At 42.6% G+C, this 10,205-nt stretch overlaps 7 non-coding genes across 7 annotated transcripts; all 7 read right to left on the bottom strand.

Moving 5' to 3' along the window:
• Nucleotides 1-624: 624 nt before the first annotated feature.
• On the bottom strand, nt 625-707 carry trnal-cag (transfer RNA leucine (anticodon CAG)). The gene has a single exon. It is a non-coding gene; the product is annotated as a tRNA-Leu (tRNA).
• Nucleotides 708-1,823: 1,116 nt separating this feature from the next.
• Nucleotides 1,824-1,895, bottom strand: trnaq-uug (transfer RNA glutamine (anticodon UUG)). The gene has a single exon. It is a non-coding gene; the product is annotated as a tRNA-Gln (tRNA).
• A 1,944-nt stretch (nt 1,896-3,839) lies between these two features.
• trnal-cag (transfer RNA leucine (anticodon CAG)) lies at nt 3,840-3,922 on the bottom strand. The gene has a single exon. It is a non-coding gene; the product is annotated as a tRNA-Leu (tRNA).
• Nucleotides 3,923-5,454: 1,532 nt separating this feature from the next.
• Nucleotides 5,455-5,537, bottom strand: trnal-aag (transfer RNA leucine (anticodon AAG)). Its single transcript has one exon. It is a non-coding gene; the product is annotated as a tRNA-Leu (tRNA).
• A 2,447-nt stretch (nt 5,538-7,984) lies between these two features.
• On the bottom strand, nt 7,985-8,056 carry trnaq-cug (transfer RNA glutamine (anticodon CUG)). Its single transcript has one exon. It is a non-coding gene; the product is annotated as a tRNA-Gln (tRNA).
• Nucleotides 8,057-8,569: 513 nt separating this feature from the next.
• On the bottom strand, nt 8,570-8,652 carry trnal-aag (transfer RNA leucine (anticodon AAG)). Its single transcript has one exon. It is a non-coding gene; the product is annotated as a tRNA-Leu (tRNA).
• A 950-nt stretch (nt 8,653-9,602) lies between these two features.
• trnaq-cug (transfer RNA glutamine (anticodon CUG)) lies at nt 9,603-9,674 on the bottom strand. The gene has a single exon. It is a non-coding gene; the product is annotated as a tRNA-Gln (tRNA).
• Between the last annotated feature and the right edge of the window lie 531 nt (nt 9,675-10,205).

Genomic DNA, 10,205 nt, shown 5'->3' with positions numbered 1-10,205 from the left:
GAGTGAAGTATGGGATGTCTCAGGGAAAAAAGAGCTTGTTGATTAAGCCACTACACATCTGTCAGCTGGTATTGGTGTTCTTCTGCCCTTTGCTGGGAAGACATCAATTCATGGAGCTTTAACATATGCATTCATTTTTTCAGCAAACTCCAGAAAAAGAGTTCTTAGAGTAACCAGTATCCAATTATTGCATTCCATTAATTGAACCACGTCGTTTGGTAGAGTACTAGAGTCATTGAATGGAGCACAACAGAAAGAACTGTTGCCAAAGTTGCCTGCATTTATTGCACATTAAATCCTGAGACCAGCAACACAGCTCAAAGGACGAGCTGGTTTTATTCGTCCTACACTATAACAGGTCCCACCGTAATTTGAACTCAGATTGCTGGATTCACAGTCCAGAGTGCTTACAAGGAAGTTTGGGTACATCTAAGCACTGTGTCACTCTTATCTCTGTGTGTGATATTCATTGCATCTATCCAGATGAACTGTAACTTGTATAACATCAAAGTCTATGAATTCATCCAGGTAAGCAGCATTGGAGAATAGGTGGTTCCCCACCTTTGACTAATGTGGGAGAATGTGTTTTCCAAGTGTCAGCTGTTGTCCCTAAAATCAAACATTTGTCAGAAGTGGGATTCGAACCCACGCCTCCAGGAGAGACTGCGACCTGAACGCAGCGCCTTAGACCGCTCGGCCATCCTGACAACAGAAGTGGGGGTTGTTTGGTACTCCAAAGAAATCCGAAAAGACAGCGTTTAGATTATGCGTAATTATTGTGATTTAAATGTGCAAACTCGTCATCAGCCTATCTCTTTATCAGTTCATTGCTACCCTGGCCATCAGTGATTGATGCGTGAAGTATGGGATGTCTCAGGCAAAAAAGAGCTTGTTGATTAAGCCACTACACATCTATCAGCTGGTATTGGTGTTCTTTTGCCCTTTGCTGGGAAGACATCAATTCATGGAGCTTTAACATATGCATTCATTTTTTCAGCAAACTCCAGAAAAAGAGTTCTTAGAGTAACCAGTATCCAATTATTGCATTACATTAATTGAACCCCTTAATTTGATAGAGTACTAGAGTCATTGAATGGAGCACAACAGAAAGAACTGTTGCCAAAGTTGCCTGCATTTATTGCACATTAAATCCTGAGACCAGCAACACAGCTCAAAGGACAAGCTGGTTTTATTCGTTCCACACTATAACAGGTCCCACCGTGATTTGAACTCAGATCGCTGGATTCACAGTCCAGAGTGCTTACCTATACACCAGGGCATCTCCAGATGCTGCCAAATGAAGAATGTGTGCACTGGAAATGTGAACAGTGTTAGACAGACAACAGTTTTAACAGTCTGTGGTTTTACTAAGCAGTCCTGAACACTCTGATGCTTGACAGGGGTTTCAAGGCTTATTGCATTTCACAGGGAGATATTTCAACTACTAGACCTTATGACTCTGTTTGGTGTGAAACACAAAAATAGGGAAGCACTTGAAAACGAGGGGTAGGGTTATAAATTAGGAATTTGGGATTGTGTCTGGGATCGCACTTCATGCCCAAAATGTGTTTTTAGCATTATCTGAATGAGATCCGCAAGGATATTTACTTAAGAGTGTGTCTATCGTAAACCATTGTGCAACCTTTGCCTCATCTCTCTCCCTGTATTAGTTCTTTAAACACTTGCCATGAGTGTTGATTGCACAAAGTACTCTATGTCTCTGGAACAAGATGAGCTCGTTGACAATGCCACTGTGTGTCTCCCAGTTGGTGGAGTAACTGAGTCACTCATTGGGGCAAAAAAACCTACAACTAGCCAGCGGTAGGTTCCACCGAGATTTGAACTCAGATCACTGGATTCAAAGTCCAGAGTGCTCCCCATTACACCATGGAACCATTTCACATTGTTAGGCTACTTTTGTTGAACAGTTTCTTCCAGACGATTTGATTCATTTCATTATTGTGTGCATATTGACAACTTGGAGATTGGGTGATCATGTAGCAAACTATAAAATTGTCAATACAAGGAAGTTTGGGTACATCTAAGCACTGTGTCACTCTTATCTCTGTGTGTGAAGTTCATTGCATCTATCCAGATGAACTGTAACTTGTATAACATCAAAGTCTATGAATTTATCCAGGTAAGCAGCATTGGAGAATAGGTGGTTCCCCACCTTTGACTAATGTGGGAGAATGTGTTTTCCAAGTGTCAGCTGTTGTCCCTAAAAATCAAACATTTGTCAGAAGTGAGATTCGAACCCACGCCTCCAGGAGAGACTGCGACCTGAACGCAGCGCCTTAGACCGTTCAGCCATCCTGACAACAGAAGGGGGGGGTTGTTTGGTACTCCAAAGAAATCCGAAAAGACAGCGTTTAGATTATGCGGAATTATTGTGAATCAAATGTGCAAACTCGTCATCAGCCTATCTCTTTATCAGTTCATTGCTACCCTGGCCATCAGTGATTGATGCGTGAAGTATGGGATGTCTCAGGCAAAAAATAGCTTGTTGATTAAGCCACTACACATCTGTCAGCTGGTATTGGTGTTCTTCTGCCCTTTGCTGGGAAGACATCAATTCATGGAGCTTTAACATATGCATTCATTTTTTCAGCAAACTCCAGAAAAAGAGTTCTTAGAGTAACCAGTATCCAATTATTGCATTACATTAATTGAACCACGTCATTTGGTAGAGTACTAGAGTCATTGAATGGAGCACAACAGAAAGAACTGTTGCCAAAGTTGCCTGCATTTATTGCACATTAAATCCTGAGACCAGCAACACAGCTCAAAGGACGAGCTGGTTTTATTCGTCCTACACTATAACAGGTCCCACCGTGATTTGAACTCAGATGGCTGGATTCACAGTCCAGAGTGCTTACCTATACACCAGGGAATCTCCAGATGCTGTCAAATGAAGAATATGCACACTGGAAATGTGAGCAGTGTTACACAGACAACAGTTGTAACAGTCTGTGGTTTTACTGAGCAGTCCTGAACACTCTCATGCTTGACAGGGGTTTCAAGGCTCATTGCATTTCACAGGGAGATATTTCAACTACTAGACCTTATGACTCTGTTTGGGGTGAAACACAAAAATAGGGAAGCACTTGAAAACAAGGGGTAGGGTTATAAATTAGGAATTTGGGATTGTGTCTGGGATCGCACTTCATGCCCAAAATGTGTTTTTAGCATTATCTGAATGAGATCCGCAAGGATATTTACTTAAGAGTTTGTCTATCGTTAACCATTGTGCAACCTTTGCCTCATCTCTCTCCCTGTATTAGTTCTTTAAACACTTGCCATGAGTGTTGATTGCACAAAGTACTCTATGTCTCTGGAACAAGATGAGCTCGTTGACAATGCCACTGTGTGTCTCCCAGTTGGTGGAGTAACTGAGTCACTCATTGGGGCAAAAAAACCTACAACTAGCCAGCGGTAGGTTCCACCGAGATTTGACCTCGGATCACTGGCTTCAAAGTCCAGAGTGCTCACCATTACACCGTGGAACCGTTTCACTTTGTTAGGCTTCTTTTGTTGAACAGTTTCTTCCAGACGATTTGATTAATTTCATTATTGACAACTTGGAGATTGGGTGATCATGTAGCAAACTATAAAATTGTCAATACAAGGAAGTTTGGGTACATCTAAGCACTGTGTCACTCTTATCTCTGTGTGTGATATTCATTGCATCTATCCAGATGAACTGTAACTTGTATAACATCAAAGTCTATGAATTCATCCAGGTAAGCAGCATTGGAGAATAGGTGGTTCCCCACCTTTGACTAATGTGGGAGAATGTGTTTTCCAAGTGTCAGCTGTTGTCCCTAAAATCAAACATTTGTCAGAAGTGGGATTCGAACCCACGCCTCCAGGAGAGACTGCGACCTGAACGCAGCGCCTTAGACCGCTCGGCCATCCTGACAACAGAAGGGGGGGGTTGTTTGGTACTCCAAAGAAATCCGAAAAGACAGCGTTTAGATTACGCGTAATTATTGTGAATCAAATGTGCAAACTCGTCATCAGCCTATCTCTTTATCAGTTCATTGCGACCCTGGCCATCAGTGATTGATGCGTGAAGTATGGGATGTCTCAGGCAAAAAAGAGCTTGTTGAGTAAGCCACTACACATCTGTCAGCTGGTATTGGTGTTCTTCTGCCCTTTGCTGGGAAGACATCAATTCATGAAGCTTTAACATATGCATTCATTTTTTCAGCAAACTCCAGAAAAAGAGTTCTTAGAGTAACCAGTATCCAATTATTGCATTCCATTAATTGAACCCCGTAATTTGATAGAGTACTAGAGTCATTGAATGGAGCACAACAGAAAGAACTGTTGCCAAAGTTGCCTGCATTTATTGCACATTAAATCCTGAGACCAGCAACACAGCTCAAAGGACGAGCTGGTTTTATTCGTTCTACACTATAACAGGTCCCACCGTGATTTGAACTCAGATCGCTGGATTCACAGTCCAGAGTGCTTACCTATACACCAGGGAATCTCCAGATGCTGCCAAATGAAGAATGTGTGCACTGGAAATGTGAACAGTGTTACACAGACAACAGTTGTAACAGTCTGTCGTTTTACTGAGCAGTGCTGAACACTCTGATGCTTGACTGGGGTTTCAAGGCTTATTGCATTTCACAGGGAGATATTTCAACTACTAGACCTTATGACTCTGTTTGGTGTGAAACACAAAAATAGGGAAGCACTTGAAAACGAGGGGTAGGGTTATAAATTAGGAATTTGGGATTGTGTCTGGGATCGCACTTCATGCCCAAAATGTGTTTTTAGCATTATCTGAATGAGATCCGCAAGGATATTTACTTAAGAGTGTGTCTATCGTAAACCATTGTGCAACCTTTGCCTCATCTCTCTCCCTCATCTCTCTCCCTGTATTAGTTCTTTAAACACTTGCCATGAGTGTTGATTGCACAAAGTACTCTATGTCTCTGGAACAAGATGAGCTCATTGACAATGCCACTGTGTGTCTCCCAGTTGGTGGAGTAACTGAGTCACTCATTGGGGCAAAAAAACCTACAACTAGCCAGCGGTACGTTCCTCCGAGATTTGAACTCAGATCACTGGCTTCAAAGTCCAGAGTGCTCACCATTACACCATGGAACCATTTCACTTTGTTAGGCTTCTTTTGTTGAACAGTTTCTTCCAGACGATTTGATTAATTTCATTATTGACAACTTGGAGATTGGGTGATCATGTAGCAAACTATAAAATTGCCAATACAAGGAAGTTTGGGTACATCTAAGCACTGTGTCACTCTTATCTCTGTGTGTGATGTTCATTGCATCTATCCAGATGAACTGTAACTTGTATAACATCAAAGTCTATGAATTCATCCAGGTAAGCAGCATTGGAGAATAGGTGGTTCCCCACCTTTGACTAATGTGGGAGAATGTGTTTTCCAAGTGTCAGCTGTTGTCCTTAAAAAACAACATTTGTCAGAAGTGGGATTCCAACCCACGCCTCCAGGAGAGACTGCGACCTTAACGCAGCGCCTTAGACCGCTCGGCCATCCTGACAACAGAACAGGCTTGGTTTGGTACTCCAAAAAAAATGCGCAAAGACAGCATTTAGATTAGGCGTAATTATTGTAAATCAAAAGTGCAAACTCGTCATCAGCCTATCTCTTTATCAGTTTATTGAAGTTGCAACTGGATTCTGGACTTCCTGACTGGGAGACCCCAGTCAGTCCGGATCGGGAACAACATCTCCAGCACCACCACACTGAGCACTGGAGCCCCTCAGGGCTTTGTGCTCAGCCCTCTGCTGTTCACTCTGCTGACGCACGACTGTGTAGCAATGCACAGCTCAAACCACATAGTCAAGTTTGCTGATGACACGACCGTGGTGGGTCTAATCAGCAAGAACGACGAGTCAGCCTACAGAGAGGAGGTGCAACGTGCAACGATTAACAGCCTGGTGTGGAGCAAACAACCTGTCTCTGAACGTTGACAAAACTAAAGAGATGGTTGTGGACTTCAGGAGAGCACAGGGTGACCATTCTCCATTGATCATCGATGGATCCTCAGTGGAGATAGTCAAGAGCACCAAATTCCTTGGTGTTCATCTGGCGGACAACCTCACCTGGTCAGTCAACACCAGCTCCATCACCAAGAAGGCCCAGCAGCGTCTCTACTTCCTGAGAAGGCTGAGGAAAGCCCATCTCCCTCCCCCCATCCTGACCATGTTCTACAGAGGGACCATTGAGAGCATCCTGAGCAGCTGCATCACTGCCTGGTTTGGGAACTGCACCGTCGCGGATCGCAAGACCCTACAGAGGATAGTGAGGACAGCTGAGAAGATCATCGGAGTCTCTCTGCCCTCTATCATGCACATTTACACCACACGCTGCATCCGCAAAGCCAACAGCATTGTGGACGACCCCACACACCCATCACACACACTCTTCACACTCCTGCCATCAGGAAAGAGGTTCCGAAGCATTCGGGCCACCACATCCAGACTATGCAACAGTTTTTTCCCACAAGCCATCAGGCTCCTCAACACACAGAACTGAAATAGAACTTAAACACACTGCAAACCGAACTCAGCACATTCTCATCACTCACTACTCATCTCATTCCACCACCACTTATTTATTATTTATTTACTTTTATTATTCTACATTTACTGCACTACACTGTTTACCTGCTGTTTTTTTTTTGCACATTCCAATGCAATTGCACTTTTTTTACATGCTGGACATTTAAATGCACTATACCGTTTACATGCTGCTCTTTTTTTTAACACCCCTAGCACACTTAACTGAACTGTACTGTACTGTAAAATAGTATACAGTAGGTTTACTGGTCGGCACTGTCTTGGGTCTTGTGTCTTGTGTCCTGTCCTGTGTTACTTGTGTTGTCTGTCTACACTGTCCGTCTGTACTGTTTTTTCGTCTGCACTGTTTGCACTTGGTTGCACTCGATGCACTTTATTATAGCTTGTGTTGTTTGTAGCACCTTGGTTCTTGGAGAAACGTTATCTCGTTTCTACTGTGTACTGTGTACCACTGTGTATAGTAGAAATGACAATAAAAGCCACTTGACTTGACTTGACTTGACTTGCTACCCTGGCCATCAGTGATGGATGCGTGAAGTATGGTATGTCTCAGGCAAAAAAGAGCTTGTTGATTAAGACACTACACACCTGTCAGCTGGTATTGGTGTTCTTCTGCCCTTTACTGGCAAGACATCAATTCATAGAGCTTTAACATATACATTCAGTTTTTCAGCAAACTCCAGAAAAGGTAACCAGTATCCAAATATTGCATTATATTAATTGAACCACTTCATTTGGTAGAGTACTAAAGTCATTGAATGGAGCATAAGAGAAAGAACTGTTGCCAAAGTTGCCTGCATTTATTGCACATTAAAACCTGAGAACAGCAAGCCAGCTTAAAGGTCCAGCTGGTTTTATTTATTCTACAGTATAACAGGTCCCATCGTGATTTGAACTCAGATTGCTGGATTCATAGTCCAGAGTGCTTACCTATACACCAGGGAATCTCCAGATGCTGCCAAATGAAGCAAGTGTGCACTGGAAAAGTGAACAGTGTTACACAGACACTATTTTTAATATATTTCAAATACTAACCCTTATGACAAAAATAAGGAAGCACTTGAAAACTAGGGTAGGGTTATAAAAGAGGAATTGGGGATTGTGTCTGGGATCGCACTTCATGCCCAAACTTGAATGGAATGCCCAAAATGTGTTTTTAGCATTATGTGACAGAGATCAGAAAGGATACTTAGCTAAGAGTGTGTTTATTTTAAACCATCGTGCAGGCTTGGCCTCATTTCTGTGCCGGTTTCAGTTTTTTTAGACTTGTCATGAGTGTTTAGTGCACATAGTATTCTGTTTCTGGAACAAGATGAGCTCCATGACAATGCCACTGTGAGTCTCCCAGTTGGTGGAGTAACCGAGTCAATCATTGCATCGAGAAAAGCTACAACCTGCCAACAGTAGGTCCCACCGAGACTTGAACTCGGATCGCTGGATTCAGAGTCCAGAGTGCTCACCATTACACCATGGAACCTTTCCACATTGCTGGCTTTATGTTGTTGAACAGGTTCTTCCACACAATTTGATTCATTTCATTATTGTCTCCAACTTGACAACTTGGAGATTTGGCTGATCATGTAGCAAACTAAAAAAATGTCAATACGAGGCAGTTTGGGTACATCTAAGCACTGTGTCACTTTTATCTCAGTGTGTGATGTTCATTGCATCTATCCAGATGCACTGTAACTTGTATAACATGAAAATCTATGGATTTGGCCAATAGAGTCAGTCTCAAATAGACTCTCATTAGTGATTATAGGGCATAGATGAAAGACTACCTTTGATACGTAACTAGAGGGGTGCCAAAGCCATGCTCCTTGAGCTCCACAGCCCTGCTTGCTTGTCAGCTATCCGTGCTTTACCCACTGCTCCTGCACTTTCTGTCTGATTGAACACACCTTAGGTGGTTCCCCACCTCTGACGAATGTGGAAGAATGGATCCAATGTGTTTTCCAAGTGTCAGCTGTTGTCCTTAAAAAACAACATTTGTCAGAAGTGGGATTCGAACCCACGCCTCCAGGAGAGACTGCGACCTTAACGCAGCGCCTTAGACCGCTCGGCCATCCTGACAACAGAACAGGCTTGGTTTGGTACTCCAAAAAAAATGCGCAAAGACAGCATTTAGATTAGGCGTAATTATTGTAAATCAAATGTGCAAACTCGTCATCAGCCTATCTCTTTATCGGTTTATTGCTACCCTGGCCATCAGTGATGGATGCGTGAAGTATGGTATGTCTCAGGCAAAAAAGAGCTTGTTGATTAAGACACTACACACCTGTCAGCTGGTATTGGTGTTCTTCTGCCCTTTACTGGCAAGACATCAATTCATAGAGCTTTAACATATACATTCAGTTTTTCAGCAAACTCCAGAAAAGGTAACCAGTATCCAAATACTGCATTATATTAATTGAACCACGGCATTTGGTAGAGTACTAAAGTCATTGAATGGAGCATAAGAGAAAGAACTGTTGCCAAAGTTGCCTGCATTTATTGCACATTAAAACCTGAGAACAGCAAGCCAGCTTAAAGGTCCAGCTGGTTTTATTTATTCTACAGTATAACAGGTCCCATGGTGATTTGAACTCAGATTGCTGGATTCATAGTCCAGAGTGCTTACCTATACACCAGGGAATCTCCAGATGCTGCCAAATGAAGCAAGTGTGCACAGGAAAAGTGAACAGTGTTACACAGACACTATTTTTAATATATTTCAAATACTAACCCTTATGACAAAAATAAGGAAGCACTTAAAAACTAGGGTAGGGTTATAAAAGAGGAATTGGGGATTGTGTCTGGGATCGCACTTCATGCCCAAAATGTGTTTTTAGCATTATGTGACAGAGATCAGCAAGGATTATTATGTTATTAAGTTTTTTTGGAATTTTCATGAGTGTTTAGTGCACATAGTATTCTGTTTCTGGAACAAGATGAGCTCCATGACAATGCCACTGTGAGTCTCCCAGTTGGTGGAGTAACCGAGTCATTCATTGCATCGAGAAAAGCTACAACCTGCCAACAGTAGGTCCCACCGAGATTTGAACTCGGATCGCTGGATTCAGAGTCCAGAGTGCTCACCATTACACCATGGAACCTTCCCACATTACTAGCTCAATGTTGTTGAACAGGTTCTTCCACACAATTTGATTCATTTCATTATTGTCTCCAACTTGACAACTTGGAGATTTGGCTGATCATGTAGCAAACTAAAAAAATGTCAATACGAGGCGGTTTGGGTACATCTAAGCACTGTGTCACTTTTATCTCAGTGTGTGATGTTCATTGCATCTATCCAGATGCAATGTAACTTGTATAACATCAAAATCTATGGATTTGGCCAATAGAGTCAGTCTCAAATGGACTCTCATTAGTGATTATAGGGCATAGATGAAAGACTACCTTTGATACGTAACTAGTGGAGTGCCAAAGCCATGCTCCTTGAGCTCCACAGCCCTGCTTGCTTGTCAGCTATCCGTGCTTTACCCACTGCTCCTGCACTTTCTGTCTGATTGAACACACCTTATCCAGGTAAGCAGTCTTGGAGAATAGGTGGTTCCCTACCTCTGACGAATGTGGAAGAATGGATCCAATGTGTTTTCCAAGTGTCAGCTGTTGTCCAACGCGGT

Source organism: Channa argus, unplaced genomic scaffold, assembly GCF_033026475.1.
Source record: "Channa argus isolate prfri unplaced genomic scaffold, Channa argus male v1.0 Contig031, whole genome shotgun sequence".
NCBI classification, from domain to species: domain Eukaryota; kingdom Metazoa; phylum Chordata; class Actinopteri; order Anabantiformes; family Channidae; genus Channa; species Channa argus.
This window is presented reverse-complemented; position numbering and strand designations above follow the sequence as displayed.